The sequence below is a fragment of the Serinus canaria genome, chromosome 8 (genome assembly GCF_022539315.1).
Source record: "Serinus canaria isolate serCan28SL12 chromosome 8, serCan2020, whole genome shotgun sequence".
Taxonomy (NCBI): domain Eukaryota; kingdom Metazoa; phylum Chordata; class Aves; order Passeriformes; family Fringillidae; genus Serinus; species Serinus canaria.
This window is the reverse complement of record NC_066322.1, coordinates 12,541,220-12,559,118: the sequence shown is the minus strand read 5'-3', so window position 1 is coordinate 12,559,118 and position 17,899 is coordinate 12,541,220.

The following is a 17,899-nucleotide window of genomic DNA, read 5'->3' as shown; positions in this document are numbered from 1 at the left end:
GTGTGTTCCTTTTTGATCCACTTTTCCTCTGCAGTGTGAGATCATTTCTTGTGGCAATCTTGATCCTTCCAAGGACCCTTTCTTTCAAGACCACTTTGAGATTTCCTTCTGTAAACTCAACTATTGTCACAGGCTCAATAGAAAACCCTGTTGAGGGAAGTTCACTTGTCCAGAGCCCAGGAACAACAGAGATCTTGCTAGTTTATTATCTCTGCTATCAATAGACAAACAATATTTAGACCTTGGAAAAAGAATCAGATTGTGCAAGCTGTTACTGGTTTACTAGGGTGCAACAAAATCATATTTTCCTTGCACTGAGCTCGCAGGCATCAGGCTGAACTCTTCTCTTTTTCACTGATAACCTAAGCAGGGAGAAAACCTTTAGATCAAAACTGAAAACTAACCCCATTCGTTGTCTTCTTCTTTCATGTTAAGTCCAAAACCTTTTAAATAATTGGGAACTGAAACATAAATTTAGATAAGGACATTTATGTTCCAAGTTTGTATTCCCTTCTTTTGTCTTCCTTCTTTTTATTATATGACTTTCTATTTCCCCTTCTAGTAAGTCTTGCTGTTGTACATTTAAAGTGACTTTAAACAGAGCATACTCAATTACTGCATAAAATTTTACAACTTACACATTCCCATTTATATCTAAAATTTATTTCCTTCAGGCTGGATGTACTGAACCTCTTGACACGTTTTACAAGGAATATCAACTTTGGCATTAAGAATATCACCTGTGATAGGGTCAAAGATAAATATAAAGAAAACAGGAGAGTATGTCCTAAGCACTCGAGAATCTAAAAGGAAGCATTAATAGATTCCAGGTGAGGAAGAGGAAATTTGGAAGAAAAGAATGTCCTCTGTGATAAATTCTGCCTGTTTTTTGCATGGCATTCTATGTCTCCCAAGCCAGGAAGGTCATTCCCAAGAGAGCAATGTCAAAAGAGCTCCAGTCCAAAGACCCAAAACACGATAAAAATTGCTTGCAAAGACAGAGTTTATTAGGGCTTTATATTCCACTATTAGTAAAGGAAGAATCTAAGTTTCTAGTATTTCTAGTTTCTAACAGTTCTCACCCTGTACTGTTCTCATGTTATACCAGATGACTGGGATTTTCATTGAGTTGCCCATTAAAAATTCTATTGGCACTGTAGCCTGGAGTCGGAAAAAAAGGAGCTCTTTTGAAGATTGAGTAAGAATTTCATACTAAATGACATATAATATCTTTAGAGGCCTTATTTTATCATATAATGATATTCCATCCAACATCAATCCAGAGTCACCTATAATGTATTTCAAAGAATGAAACTGAAATGACATTGCAGAGGGGAACTATAATTCCCTCTCATAGACAGGGATCTCATGTCTGGTCTGTAGTAGCTGCCTCCTGGTATTTTTTAGAGACAGGATTGAAAATAGGGTATGGGCTACATGGAAAAAACAGAAAGATTTGATTTAAAGTCTAACAAGTGATTATTCATAGCATGTACTTGTCTTCTCAGACAGGGCAGAACACAACATGACCTTGAGTAGCCTGTGTTGATTCTACCCATTTCTAGTTCTTTAATTCACTCATCTGGAATTAAAATTTACAAACCAGACATTGATGGATTCTTGCAAATTAGAGAGGTTGTGTATATCTGGGTAGAATCAAATATGAATGTCATTCTTCTAAATTTGGACTGGGAGATTGAATAGAAATGTTTTAACTTGGTATTTTTTGATTGACTTGATTATGTGGACTCAGCAACATTAACCATGTGTGCAAGGCTTTGTGGATTATATTTCTTTACAGTGTGTTTGCAAAACATTTTGAATCTCATCCTCACACACCTTCCACAAATAAAACACTTCTACTAGTCTTATAGTGATGTGTTTGTAAAATTCCTATCTAATGGATAATTCCCCAAAAAATAGTCCTTTTGTATCCCCTCATTTTGTTATGTCTCTGTTCTGGGTTAAACCACTCAGGAGTTTACCTGGAGTGGGAACACCTGCTAGCAAAACAGTTTAACTGCAAGCTTTTCTATTGCTCAGTTCAACTAACAAGCTGCTTTTAAATGGCCTTCAGACAGCAGTGCAACAGTGGTGGGTTTTTTTCAGTTTGTTCTCTTGGGACACAGAGTGGAGAGCTATTCATCAGTTATTAGGACTTCACCCTGTTTCTGCCTGCTGTGAAAGCCAGGGGAACTTAGAGCAATGCATCTTTTGGCTTCCCTTTTGAAAAAAAAAAAAAAAATTCAACGCAATTACCAGAGACATGCATCTGCAGAGAAGTAAATAATGAACCTACAGTGACATAAATCTCAATTTCAGCTTCCAGATTTGTCAGTTTTCAATGTTAATGTCTTGGGGTTTTTTTATAGTGCACATCAGGATATTGCAGTTAGCCAATGTTATTTAAAACACATGGAATTACAAGCTATAAAATTTCTAATTTTTTCCTCTTTTAAAAGTCTATTTGTTGACTATGAAACTTCTCTTAAACTATCCTGTACTTTTTTACAATATTTAACACACATGCAGAAGACACAAATGTTGAAGGCAGTAATAAACCATTTATTTACAGCAAAATTCTGAAATATAAGCTGTATTTTTGGACCTTACCAATAACTTAGATAACTTAGACATGTATAAGTGTGATTCACGCTTCAAGACTGCTCACCTCACACAGAGTGATGAACTGTCACTATTTCATTCATTCTAAATGCAGTATCCATAAGGGTTTAGAGAGTGGACATCACCATAAATCAATGTTATTGGACTGTATTTTCAAACAAAACATTTTATGGACACAGACATCCCACATTCCATACTGATCATGAAACACTTGCATGAAGGTCAGCTAAAGTCAGCAACAACTTATGGATTCATTTTCTGGAGGAATAAAATATTCCCATGTATTTTTTTAGTGCATTAAAAGTATCTTAGATCTATGGGAGACTTCAGTGCAGAATTTCTCATAAGCGAAGACCTGTAAAAGAAAGAGTATTAAGGAAATGTGTAAGCACTTCAGGCTGCCTCTTCTGATGAAGCTCAGAGGGGACTCACCCACTATGCAGGATTATTTCACTGCTTTGAAAAGCACATAGATATAGCAGTAACATTTACTTCCCTGTGCACTTAGGTTCATTTAAAAAAACTTATAAAACATTGTGCTTAGAGACCTAATGAAAATCCAGTTCCCTTGGATATGTGGCATCCTACCTGTTAGTAAGGGATTGGAACTTTTGCTCTGTGTGGCCTAAAGTAGAAATTTGCCTGACAAAAATAGAAGTGATTTTATGTTTTTATGTTTAGGATTAAAAATCCTTTTTAATATATTCAGATACACTTAAGAACATCCTAGAGTAGTAAGTGTGCATATTTCTATGGCTTGAACTTAAAGACCTACTCTTATGGGTAGTGAATGCATTGATCCTGTCATTTCAGTCTGCAGAAGATTATACAAGGAACAGAGTTTGTAGAACTTTGGCATTGTATGAGACGAGCAAGGAAAACCAAGCTCATGTCTTTAAAAAGGGCAAGGATTCACTTGTGTAAAAAATTCATGTTTTGCAGAGCCATTAATACAGGAAATTTAAAAAATACACTGACCAATTTTTTTTTTGAGTTATAACTTAAAAGATGGTTTATGAACTGATCCTCTTTATATCCACTGAAAGCTTTTTAAAGGAACCAACTAGGATAGTACTAAATGACACTGCTAAGGACCAGACCTTGGCAAATCTGTAAATATGCTGTTTTAACAATTTTTACTATGTACTTAATGTATTTTTTAATCTATCCTCACAGTCTGGAAACATTGCAGAACACAGAGTCTGCTTTACTTCTACTTAAGAACTTTGATCCATCTTTACAGAGTTGACTGCAGATATTTATGCCAGAACAGCTCTTAGGAGCAACCTTGGGTTATAAAAGCTGTTTCTTTGGGAGAATCCTCAGCTGTCTACCTAATTTGGGCTTCCCAGAGCAAAGGTCAAGATCTCTCCTTCATCGTTAGGCAAAAGAGAAAGGTCTTCTTGTGTGTAACAATTGTAAAACTTCCTGGAAAGCTCTCAGGCCAAACAGCCATCTCTGAGCCACAGAACATGAAAAGCCTAGTAACATCTTCTCTCCTTGCATCTTTAACTGAGTTTTACTTCCTAGGTTATATTTTGACATTAAAAAATAGTTAATAACAATAATAAAAATAATTAAAGTAGGATGAAAAAATCTTCTGTATAATGAAATGCATAAACTGTAATTTAATGAAGGTTCTCACTAAAGTAATGCATTATTTCTGCAAAGAATATTGCAGTACACTGGAGGTAGAGAAATTTATCATATACTGGAATTAATATGTTACATAGTGATGAAATCCATCTGTTAGGTGCTCACTTATACCACATAAAGTAATGAAAGCAGCCATCATCAATCACACATTACTCTAATCCTACCTCCATATTCTGCTACTCCTGGGTCATTGAAGAAAGGCAATGGTAATGATCAGACCTGTAATTATGGAGCAGAAAAAAAAATAAAAAATACTGCATTCCAGTGAGGATAATGATGTTTACTTTTCAACTCAAGATACATTTGGTGCAATCAAAATGCTAATAATGGAGTGCCAGCTACAGAATTTCTGCTGTGGACAACATTGCTACACCCAGGTATTGCAATTATTCTAAAAAATACCAGTCAACATAATTTTGTGAAGTGCTGCTTTTAAAGGAGGTTAGAGACAGGCATCTAAGAACATATTATTCCTGATACTTATTCTATTCCTGACACTTATGCTACCTATAGTAGCTATACAAAAAAACAAAAAAAACAAAAAAAAAAGCTACACAAAGAAAAAAAACGTTTATTTTCTGTGAATTAAACTTATCATTTTGCATGTTTAAGGAAATGTGTTATATCACTGAACATATCCTAGCAATTTATTACAATTACTTTTATTTGGTGGGCAAATTCAAAAAAAGGAGACAATTTTAGAACAACTTCAAACAAACAAACAAAAAAAAAACCACTATGATGGATCAACACTTTAAACCCAAGTGCTGAAAAAAAAAATTCTGGACTAAATTTTAAAAACAAATTTGGAGGATGCAGTGAAGTCGAGGGGAGGAGAAAAAACCCATGTTTCATTTTAAATTAAATTTATTTTTCCTGAATATATGAGCTTTAGTTTTAATGCCTTTTATTTTTTTCCTTTTTAATTTGGTCTAGCTAATAACAAAGGTTTTGATCTTAATGAAATCCAGTGAGGTTTTAGGTCTTTTTTAAAAGATCTATTTGAACTTTCTTTATGTTTCAGGAGGGGGTAAAAAGTACTAGTTGAATGAAAAACAATGCCCCTCCTGAAAGTCAAATTGTTAATCAGGAAAAGAATTCACCCAGCAGTTGTCCCCATTGAGAGACACTTGTATCACGCCTTAGTTAGAGCTCTGAAATCAGCTGGTTCTCATGAAGTGTGATCTGTGCAAAGCAGTGATAATGAACATGCCCTGGAAGTGCATGCAGGGATAATTGCATTGGCCTGGGCTCCTAGCAGTGCTCTGGACACCGGGGCCAGCAGTGTGGTCAGCAAACAGCCTTGGAAGGAAAATGCAGCTGGGCCAGGCAGAAGACAAATGGAAGTTCTGGTGTAAACATTAATCAAGAAACCAACGGGTCTTATCCAGCAGAAACTGCAGGGCCAAGGTGTTGAATAGCTCTTCACACATATGCAGGCTGGCAGAGCAGAAGAGGTGACCCAGACCAGAATTAAGAGTTTTGGTGCCAGGGTCGGGGAGACACGTTCACAACTTCCAAGTGACCTTGGTTGTTTTGACTTTCTGTGCTACCTAGGCTGGCTTTAACATGCACCTCATTCATGTTCTCTGAAACTCTGCTTCCACCAACAAAAATAAAAGTCAGGAAAAAAAATTAAAACAAATAAGGCACAATTTTCAAACTGGGAAGGCAGATAGGGGAAAGAATTAAAAATTCTTGGCACAGAGAAAGAAGACAGTACAGAAGTCTGGGGACAATTATTTAAAGCCCTTGTAGCTGGGATTTGGCTGAGAACAGCACACAAGTATATGTTTTTATTTCCTCTAAAGAAACTCAGATTGAGATCTCAGTGATGGGTGACAGGATGCACGCCAAGCAGAGAATTTCACTGGAGTCATGTCAGATGTGCAGGATGTCTGCAGGGCATTCCTTGAGACCAGACCCATGGTCTGTACAGCAAGAGAGCCACCAGGCAGATCTCTGCCCCCCAGGGTACTGCTGGAGACTCAGCAAATGTGTCAGCAGGCGGGAAAAAGTCAAAAATAGGCTGGACTCCACTGCAGGGTTTTCTGACAGACTCTACAGGTCTGGAAATAGGGCTGGAAGTCATCTGAAAAGAGGCAGCTTGGTGAGATTCCCCTACTTCCCCTCTGATTCAAGTGGGAAACAGCCCTTAAGCTGATTATTTGTGCTTTGAGTCCTTATCTAGGCCAGAAGCCAAAAATGCAGAAGGCCTGGACATAAGTTACCAGAAAGTGCTGTAACCTTGAGAAAGGTTCAGCCCAAGTTCAGTTCTAAAAATACAGGAATGATCAGTGGGGGTTTACTATTCTGTACCAGCAGCCTTTCCCATCGTATGGACACAGTCTCCCCTGTTCCATTAGCTTTACATGCATGTAACTCCACTCATTGGAAGGTAATTACTCATGCCTAATATGAGGGTAAATGTGAACACATTCAGGCTTTTAGCCTCAGCATTATGCGGATTTACTGGCAGAATGCCCAAACCCCGCAGACCTTTTCCAGCCTGAGCCCCCACCCACCACTGTCAGTAGCTCTGCCTAACACAGGATCATGTGCTGTGGCTGTATCAAGGCTGACAATGTTGTGAAAAGTTTCATCTCACCTCTTCTGAAGTTTGCAGCTTTAGTAAAAACTCCTGTAGTGATACATCCTGCAAAATTCAGCCTTTTCTCAGAACTGTTCTGTCAGCCATGCTGGGGAATGTCTGGTTTTATTTTGTTGGTTCAGAGTGTAAAAGCAGGAGGATTAAAAAGCTAAACTAAAATGCTGCTTTAAATCCTCAGGTTGTAGAGATTTTTTTTTTCTTTTATAAATTCTACAGTGTTGGAGTTTTTATTGCAAAAGTATCACTTAGAGCAGCCAAATCTCTGTTATTCTCTGAAGAGGACAATACTCACTAGACTGAGGGTATCCTCACTGAAGATGCATAATTCTAAAACAGAGATGCCTGCTTCAAGCTCTATTCTGTGTTTGGAAGACATACAGTACATTTTGCACTCAGATTTGTGTCTTCCGTCATATTGCAGTAAAAATTTCAAGGTATGTAGAAACCCTGAAACATGTTGAGCTTAAACAGCTATTGCAATATTGTATCATACTGAAGACAGGGTCTGAAAGCTGTACTTGCTTTGTCAGTCAATTCCAGTTAATTAATTTCTATGTCCAAACGAGATGCACAGATGTGCTGACATAATGTTCACTGTTTCCAAACCTGTGCAGATATTGCTCTTCCTATTGCTTGTACATGCTTAGTGTTTGCTCCAGAAAAGATTAAGACCTCCATGCTGCTTTGGTATAAATTCAAGGTAATAGTGAAATGGTGGTGGGTGCATTGTGAAGAACTGTTGTGGAAGCAGTAGGGTTTGAGAGCTCACAATTTGCATCGTCAGCTTTCTTTATATCATTTGCAAAACTGAACTAGTTTCAAAACTGCTGGGTGCATTCTCGATGTGTATTCATACTGGAAACCACTTGAATACTTTCATAAAAGTGTGAATGTTTTGTGTTAAAATTGGCTTTTTTCTCTGGTCTGAACTCCGTGCAGATGCCAAGAGTTGAGGTTTGGTGAAATTGAAATCTGATCATGTCAGTCTAATGAACCGACTAGGCATCAGCTTTGACAGCTGCCTGGCATTGTACAAGACAGAAATAAAAGACTTGGGGCAAAACTGTGACCCCAGACAAGTCAATGGCAAAACTCCTCTCGCCTTTAATGGGCCCAGGATTTCATCTGTGGCTCCCTGCCTCATCTTTCATTCCCAGAGACAAACAGCAAACAGAGTCTAGAAGGGACTACAGACACTAGACTTTCTCCAGTATATAATGAGGCATAAACTGAGTGAAGTCAGAACTTTTGGATCTCAGCAAAGAAGTGTCTGTTTTCAAAGAGGGGGAATGAAGAAAATGTAAACACATAACTGGCTGGAAGGAAAAGCCACTCCTGTACATACCAGGGGAAAGTGAAAGATTGCTTGGGTTTTCTTTTCATTTTGTTTTCCCCCAGCTTCCTGAAGTCTCTTGACAGCCTGATAGAACTGACTCATCACCATTTGTAGGCAAAACACAAAATAATATCATGGCTGAAAAACACTGCCTTTATTGAAACTCCCATATGCAGAATTCAGACAGTGACATAAAGGAATTTAATGCAACTCTCTTCCATCCCTGATGATGATCACTTCATTCCAGGGTAACTCTTTTTAATTACAGAGACTTCAGATGGCAAAGGTAGGTTAGTAACTTGCTTTGTTTGGTGGTACATATCTATCACAGTGTTACAAAATATTTCCTGTGGGATGGAAAAGGATGAAAGGAAATGGGGTGGCCTGAAGAGGGAAGACAAACAGTAGTCCTGCCCCCAGCTTTCTCCTGAAGGGGCATCACAGGGAAAACATCTCCTGGGCTCAGCCAAACCCTGCAGATGTGGCAGCTGGTCAAATATTTGTGGTCTTCCTTCTGCCTGGACACCCTGGCACCCCTCAGCCTCACAAAAACACACACGGAGATCTCCATAGAATCCTACCAGCTTTTGTCTCACCATTCAAGCCCATCCCAGCCCCATTCAATTAAACAAATATGTGCTATTCTACTGAAAAAATTCTGGAAAAATTCAGGTGCTAGTAGTGGTACACTGAGCTGGAAGGCTAAATTTTCCTTCTTTCTCCTGATGGAGGAGCAAATAAGAAATTACACAAGAACCTAGACAAATCTCCCAGAAGATGAAATATGGAATTTCCTGGCGCATTTTTCCTTGCTACTTTTTAGGAAGTTCCCCATCAGCTCTAGGACAATAGGAATTAAACCCTTGAGTAAAACAGGAAATGCAGGATGAGTCTTAACTTTGCTTAGGCTGAGTAACTTTGATTTCAATTGAGTTGTCTTCAGTCTGGACCAGAATATCCAGAGTCAGAACACAGGCCTGAACAATGAGGCTGTGAAATGGAGAGGGCCATGCCTTTAGCTGTTTTAAATCTGAGATCAGCTGGTCTCTGCTCACTCTAAATCTGTTTCATTGTTGGCATAGAAATGGTTAATTCTGAATAAAAGTTTTCATTCCCTTTTATTCGGCCCTAGAACTAAAGGAGTGTTTTAAAAACAAAATTGTAGAGTTAGTTAAGGCCAGAATTAGGAGGACAATTTCTGTCCTGTCAGGGCCTTTCTAAGACAGCAGTGTGACTTCTGAGGCACCTATGTTTGCAGACTTTTAAAGTATTGCAACACACGGTCTTAGCAGAAGCACAAAGGACTTTTTTATTTAACTTCATGTCATATCCCATCACATTAAGGAGGGCTGTGCTGCATAATGTAATGAGATGCACATTTTAACACACAGAGCTTTTCTTGTGATATCAAACAGGAGAGTCTTGGGGAGCAAATTAGGTCATTCACTGCCGAACTAACTGGTCAGCAAACCGATGTAATGACTATTTTCAAGTTTGCTCTCAAATTTGCCACTTTCCTGCCTCCCATTAAATCAGGCAGAAAATAGAGCTGTGTCAAAAATTAGGTACTTCCAAAGAAATTGTTCCCCTTTTTGTTCAATTTTCTTTGGCATTCATCATAGGGAAAGGAAAGGAAAAAAAAAAGTCCTTTTACCTAGGATATTTTCACCACTTTGAGCGTAAGTGAAAAGCAGCTTTTGTCAGCAAAGTGCTTTTTGCTGCCTGATGGGTAATGTAATGTGTGAGTCAGTGTGGAAGAGGAGCTGAAGGTCAAAGCTGTAAGAGTACTTGCAGTGTCACTTGGTGTCCTGATCTGAATGTTATGCATGTCATTTCTGTGGCTCACTGTCAAAGCAGGGAAATCATACCATGGCTGCAAAAGAATTGAGGAATAAGTCAAGAAAAATTACTCTTTCAAAATGTGCCAAAAATATGGAAAAGATTAATTACTTGATTCTGTTTCTCATAGGGTGTGTAGAAGTTTGCACATTTTCTTCTCTGAACACCAGCACCCATTTTCTCTATTTGTAAAAGCTTGCCACAAACTTTGAAGGGTGAAATACTGATGAGTTTTGCCACTGACTTGGTGATGCTGAGACTCATCCAGAAAGAACTCACAGAGAAAAGCAAGGCTTGAAAGACAGTAAAAGAAAGTTTAAAGCACTTGAAAAGTCCTTGTGAGTTCCTTTAGCAGACATAGTCATTAGGAAAGCATTTTCAGATGAGATTCTCCCTTGGAAAATATTGCTGAAAATACCCTGTTTGTTTTTCAGCAACATTAACCTTTTAAAAACCTTTTAAAAATCCCACTTATGCTCTAAAATGAAGTGTGCCTATGCACAGTGACTTTTCTCTTTTCAGCAGAAATGCTCTGTTTTGTTTTTTTTTTAACATCAAAAAGGTAGAATGAAAGGTTCCTTTAAAGGACCTTAACTTATTTACCCTGTACAACTGGACATTAGCAATTTTGCCCAATCTTTTCACTGTCTGGTTTTGTAGCTTGGCTTAAAAATATTGTTTTTGACATTTAAAGCCTTTAATTGACTAGGTCTCAACAAAGTCCCTTACTGAGCTTCTGGCACTCTGCATACCACTTCCTTCTTTTGGGTCAAAAGGGGCAAAGCTCTTGTATTTGAAGGTCTGCAGAAGTAGAAAGGGCAGTGTTAACATTTCTGCATGTTCAGCTAAAGATCACAGACCAGTCACCTAGCTGACTTTTCCCAGGATTGTGTATTCCTGTTTTAGAAGGAATTATAATCCCTTTTATTTCTGGGGGCTCTGAAAGGACATTGTTTAACCTAGTATCCCAAAATCTTTTTGCAATTTGTGCTAAGTTGCAATAATGGTTTTTCTGGTTTGTTGGGTTTTTTGGTTTTTTTTTAGCTTTTCAGAATGTGAAAACCTGTAATCAAAGGAAAACAGCATACATTTACCTTGGCTCCTAGTGTGATTTCACTTGATTGATTCCACAACTCCTAAATGCTTCTCCTCAGAAACGGATCCAGCATCATTTTTCAGGCTTCCTGTCTTGTAGAGTTTTCCTCATCTGGGATCTGCCCATGTAACTGTCTCAGCATGTGACTAAATCAACTGGATTTCTTGTGTAGAAGCTCTTCATGCTTCTGAACCCAAATAGACAAAACCCACAATGATTGATGGGGTCAGATTTACAGGTAATTAATGTAAATGATACATTTTAGAGATTTATTTTAAAGTATCTTAATTAGCAGAAATTTGGAGAAATTGTTAAACTCATCAATGCTTTGATTATGCCTTGATGTTTCAGTTTATTTTGTTATTATCTGTTTATGATTTTGTGTTGTAATGAAGAGTAAGACCAAGACTAGTAAAGCATCATTTCAAGTTACAATGATGGCAAGAAGTTTTGCAACTGAGATCAGGATTATAAATCATGTCCTCCCTCATAGTTTACAGCATCTTTCACAACTCACTGACACGGGGACGAAACATAATTTAAGAGCCATGGGAAAGAGTGAAGTTAGGCTTATGTGCATCCAATGAAAATGTTTCATAAGCTGAAGTTAATTCGGGCTCTGTTTCAATAGGTTGTTTCAGCACCTTTTTTAGATACTCCTTTGAGAGGCATTGTTTTTGTAAGTGTGTTTCCTGGAATCCTGTCATTGTGTTATTTTGCTTTAATGTTACTGAGTGAGACATAATCATGCATGAATTTTTTCAAAATCACCGTCGATTTTATAATTAAACCAATTACTAGTCCATGCATCATGGTCATATGGTAAAGAAGAGTTTACTAATTCTATGCAGTCTTGCCATGGTGAGCCTGTCTGAAATCCATACACACAAGTATAAACTGTGCAGTTTAAGTTAAGAAAACTCTGATTTCTATTAATGGCCTGAATGATTCATAATGGCTCCATCTATGTCAGACATACTCAAGCATGATAGTCGATCTATAGAACAAAACAGATGGTGCAGATGTCTACATTTGGGGAGAGGAGATATTTCATAGCAATTCTTGGCAGTCCCAGTGAACTGTATGCCTATTAGCAGCCAGAGTGCATTGGGTTTGCTCCTGGAACTTTGCTTCTGGTTTATTTTTCATTTGAAAGGCATCCAGCTCATAAACTCCAAGACCACTCAGTGATGTGACTCAAACCTCAGCAAATGGAAACAAAGTAGGCATTTTTATGAAAAATTGTACTCCTGATAGGAATCAGAATTTTAATGTAAATTCACCCATTTACCATATTTCAGAGATTGTGAATTTAATGAGAAATAAACACAAAACTAGTAAAACAGTAGTAATAGCATATGTCATGCTCGGGACATGTTAATATCTCTAGACTGTTTCTTCCTTCCTGCCTAATTTTTTTTTTAAATAAGTTGATTAAAGATGATATCAAGTGGATGTCTTTCAGTTTATTGTGTTGTTGGAGGAATGAAAGCCCTTGACTGCAGGTATGTGCAAAGAATACATGAGTAGATGAATTATTTATCAAGAACTTTATCAGGGTACCTCAGTTTCATAGGCTTGAATTGTGTAAAAAATTCCTAAGGACAAATAGTAAAGCACAGATGCAGCAGTGCTGCAGGAAAGCAGGTGAAGCTGTCTCCATCATTATTGACAGTGAATCACATTATCTCCCATCCAAGCTTGTCATCTGAGGCTTATTGGTCCCACTTCCCCCGTACAGGTTGGATGTGCAAAACATTTTATAACAGTAGTAAGAGCCACATTTACTAAAGCATGTAGAAGGTTTGGCACAGAGATGTGTGAGCATGGAGGTGAAGATCAGCTCTCTGTCCCAGATAACTCCTGTCTGCCTTGGGATGGCAGCACTGGCAGGGGCTGTGCCCACACCAGCAGAACAGACTGGAGGGACCCTGAGTTTGGCAACCACGGTCAGCACGCCCTGTGCAGATGGTGGATGTGAGACATACCCTGCGTTGGATGCCACCCAGCCACCAGCTGACATTAATTGTGGAAAGCCTCTGGCCTAAAAAGGTACCAGCAGGGTTGGAATGGTGGCATCCTGAGCTCAGCACGGGCAGCAGCCAAAGCAGCTGACTGAGAATGATCACTGCTGTGCCGCACTCTGACCTCGGGAGCAGGGCAGCCAAAGAAGGGCAGCCCAGGGATGCTGCACTTCAGAGTCTGAGCAAGAATAGGCAGGACAGTGTGGAAATGCAGCTCCTCTGATATCACAGAAAGATTATTTGGGAAAAGTAAAGAAATCTGATTCATATTTTCTAGTTTGGTGATCCTGAACTGCTGTGCATCTGTGCTCTCCAGTACTTGTCCCAGGCACCCTGAAAAAACAAAGACATCACAAAAGCTTACTAAAACTCTTTCTGCAAAAAGGGACTAGCTGCTTTCTTGGGAATCCTGTTTCAGCCACGTAACTGGTAATTTCTAAGGGTTATTCAACCTGTATCAAAGAGTAAAGTAAATATGTATTGAAGGATTAATGTAATTTTTCAGTACGCAGTGATGGTTCTATCCAATGTACTGTAACACATATAGAGCCCCTTTGCTTCAGAAAATACATGGTCCTTATTTGCCTGAAATTCTGTACACAGATTTATTTTTACAAATAGATACTTCCTCTGTTTTCCTAAAACCAAATTCCTTCTTACCTGAGTTAACCTGTAGTTAGCCCTGATGCAAAAATCTTCAAACACTGCATTGGTGTAGGGCAGCATGCAACCTGCCCTGTTGTTTCTTCATTCTTGTTTAAGCAGCTGTGATTCTGGTAACAATAATAAAAAGAATCCATTACTTTTCCACCCTAATAGTTCCTTCAGGTTTGATAGATTACAATGAATTAATCATACAGGATTTTGTTAACATATTTTATTATGTTGATTGAAAGGATTCACTTGAGATGACAGCTAACATGGCTCAATAGCCAAAAGCTTTTTAGCACAACTATAAGTCTATTCACTGTAGCTGCCATTCTTGAACAACTTAAAGGAAGTGGCTGAAGTGAATAATATATCACTGGTGATGTGTTTCATTCTATAACTATGTAATATGGCAATTAAGCAAACACAGATTCAGAAAAAAAACATTTAATTTGATACTTAACCTCCCCAAATCTATGTTCCAGATTAAAAATCAGTGTATGTTATTTAACTTCTTATGGACATACTTTATTTAAATGCTTCATGTGAAGTAACCCTTTGTTCTTCTTGGCTAGAGCAGTACTCTTCAGCTAGAATATTAAATTCAGCTTTATGTACCATACTTCATAAAAATGGAGACCAATTATAGCTTGTCAGGGGATTATACAAGAAGTTTCAGATGTTTATAGAACATGACCTTGGAGAACATAGTTAACAAACCGGATTGCTCAACCTAAGGAGGAAAAGACTGAGTGTGACAAGATAACAGTCTCCAGACACATAGAAAACTGCTGCAGAGAGGCAGAGAACAAGCTGTTGTCCATGTTTGTGATGGATAGAAAAAGAAATAAGAAGTTTAACTTGCATGAAAGATGATTCAAGTTATATATTAGGAAGAATTTTTGAACAGTGAGGATAGTGAAGGAAATGTTAGATTAGATTGCCTGGGGAGGAATGCCCATCACTAAAAGCCTTTAAGAAACTGTTAGACAAATATCTGCCAGAAGTGACATGGATAGAATTGATCCTGCTTTGACATGGAAAGAGATCTGTATTATGCTTTAAAAATTTCATGTGTTATTAGTCATTACAGCTGTATATACTCTGCAATGTGTTTGCAGCATTTAAGAATATACATTTCAATATGTTAAAACCATGTTGGGTTCAAAATCTCATTCCTAAATGATTATGCAGCAGAATTAAGGCCAGCTGTTTAACCCTTATTTATGTCCCCAGTATGTTTGTACTATGATACAATCTTTAATTACCCTGTCACACACTGGTTTATTTCTGCAGGCCTCTCTTTCATCAGCCTATTGGATAAATGCTTAGGGAAAGCAAATTATTTTTACATGTTGTCTACTGTTCAGTGGATATTTTCATATTTTATTACTGCACACTGTCCAGACTTGCTCTGAAAACAATATTGCTGTATTTTTAGGAAGATTTATAAGGCTGTCTTCAGTGCAGTGTTTGAGTAATACTTTAATTTACCCTCCCAGCATTGCTCTGACAACTGTACAGTTGGGTTCTCAGTCTGACACTGATTTTTCAGTGTAATCACTATTAAGTAGCACCACAGATGTTCAAAATAAAATTATAATACAAATTTTTTTTAAGGTTCAGAAATTTAATACACCAGTGCCTAATCTCTCAATGGTGATACTACTAATTGCCCTTGGTAAAAACTAGTGTAGATGTGCTCTTCCTAATGGTGAGCTACTGAAATCAGGTTATTAACAGCAAACTAACCCCAGCATGCAATATATTTTTTCCAATAGGCAGGACTCCTCAGCAAAGTTAAACTTCTGTATTTACAAAATTAGCACAAAATTAATGCTTTCTAACAATACAACATGCACATTTTTTATGTGTATCATCATTAGTGTGAGATTATCTGGGAGCTGAGAATGAGACACAAGTCTGGTTACTCAGGTTTCACCTGCACCTATTACAGCAGATTATGGGAATCCTGATTTAAAGCAAGTGCATTCCAATGGCTGCAGGGAAGAGACAGCCTGCCAACCTTGTTCCAACTCCAACATCACCTGCTGCTAGGATCTCTTATGACAACAGTGGATCCTTTCAAAAACCAGGAATCAATAAATGGGGCTGGACTCTAGTGGCAGGAAGGAAGCAGAAGGAGTGGCAGGATACAGACACTGATATTTCACTTATAGGACCTTCGGGTCCTCTGCTGTGTTTTCCTAAAGCCACCTAATAAACCTTTAAAAGAAAAATATTTGAAGTTTAGTTGTTTTAAGAAGCACAGACACTTTATCTGCAGGCAGAACTGTAAGTCTCACTTGTGCTGTACAGTTTTTACAAAGCTGATGATATGCTTCATTTTCACACAAGACAACTGCTCTTGACTTGTCCATTCATCTCTCCTTAAATACATGCCATATTACTTCTGTAGAGGCAGGTAGAAGAAAGGGCCTTCAATTAGCTTCAGTGGGTTCAGCTCTTGTGTCTCTGAAGTCATGATCCTGAAAAATGTTCTCCATGTACTATACATGTTAAAAATTCAGCTGAGTTGTTCAAAGGTCTTCTGTGATTGCCTGCATGCTCATTGCTTTTTCAGAGCACATTCTTGTATGATTTTCCTTGCCTAGAATTGTTTTATTTACATAAGGCACTCTATGCATTTACATTATCCTTTTTTTAACATACATTAGTTAATTTTATGTGTTCTAGACCTACACATGCAAGCCTGATTTCTGTATTTAATGGTCTGTCATGAAACAAATGTTTAAACCTTTAGCCTAATAGATACACTTGATTTTCTAAATGATGTATGTGCTGACTGCAATATGGAAAAAAATATGTATGCAGTCAAATGCTGTGGGTTTGCAATACTAAAATTGCAACCAATTTCCTTGTATGTAATTTAAAGAAAATGTAGCAAATAAAAATGAATAATAGGCCAATTTCAGGGTGTTTTATAGCTGTAAACATATGACGTACAGGTAATCTGATCTGTCATTAATTCAATATTTATGAATGTGAAAATCATGTTTTTGACTCTATGTGTATATATAGGGTATGTTTTTGTTTGCTCTGAGTCATCTTTGTAGTACTTTTTCATGTCCAGACAGCAGGAGGTCTTCCACTTTTTCTGACCCAGGAAAAATAATTAGTTTGAAAATATGTTCCTCAAAAAGCCCTCGATTTAGGATTAAACCTTCTTGATGCAATCTTTTCTTGCTCAGGTTTTGGCTGTCCTCTCAGATTGTGGAGGAAATATTAATACAGGAGCTGAGGCAGTTTTCCAGCATTCCCAACAGATGAACATGACCTACCACTAGTTATGAAGTGCTCAAGAGGTCAAGGAATCTGTACCTTGAGACACAGATGGATGGTTCTCTTTGCCTCTTTCTACCATTTGATGTTATATATTTCTTCCTTTTCATACAGCACATACTGTAGACATTCCAAAGTAGTATGGTACAGCTTAGCTAGATTGTGATGAAATTCAGGAGAACAACTTTCATAAGTATTAGCAGATTAATGAGCTGAGTTCTCTGCTGTTTATTCACAATCTCATTTTATAAGTTTGTTTTCTGTTTGAGCAGCTGTGAAGAAGAGAATCAATCTGATGGAAATATTTCTGAGCTCTCAGAAGCTAGCAAGTAACTAATCATTTTTCATATCAAGTGGGTAAAATCTGTAACCTGTTAGTTACCATAGAAATTTAGTGGTACTGTTTATAAGTAAAATGTTTATTAAGTTGACAACAAAGATCACAAAAGAAAATTCTTAGCAACAAAACCAGAAAAACAGTATTCTGGAAGTGGCTTCTTTTCTGCTGCAGAACCACTTCATTAATTCAAGTGTATATTCATTAGAAATAACATAGAATAGAGAAAGAATAGGAGAAAATAAAAAAGATAAAATTATCAATACCAGCATTTGGATACCAAATCTTTAAGTGGAAAGTAAAATGAAGGTGCCAGGCTACAAGCTCCTAAGAGAAGGATGTAAGCAATTAGAAACCAGTGAATAACACCGCATAAATGTAAGACAGAAAATGTGGGTCATGGGAATCATTAGGAAAAAATCTA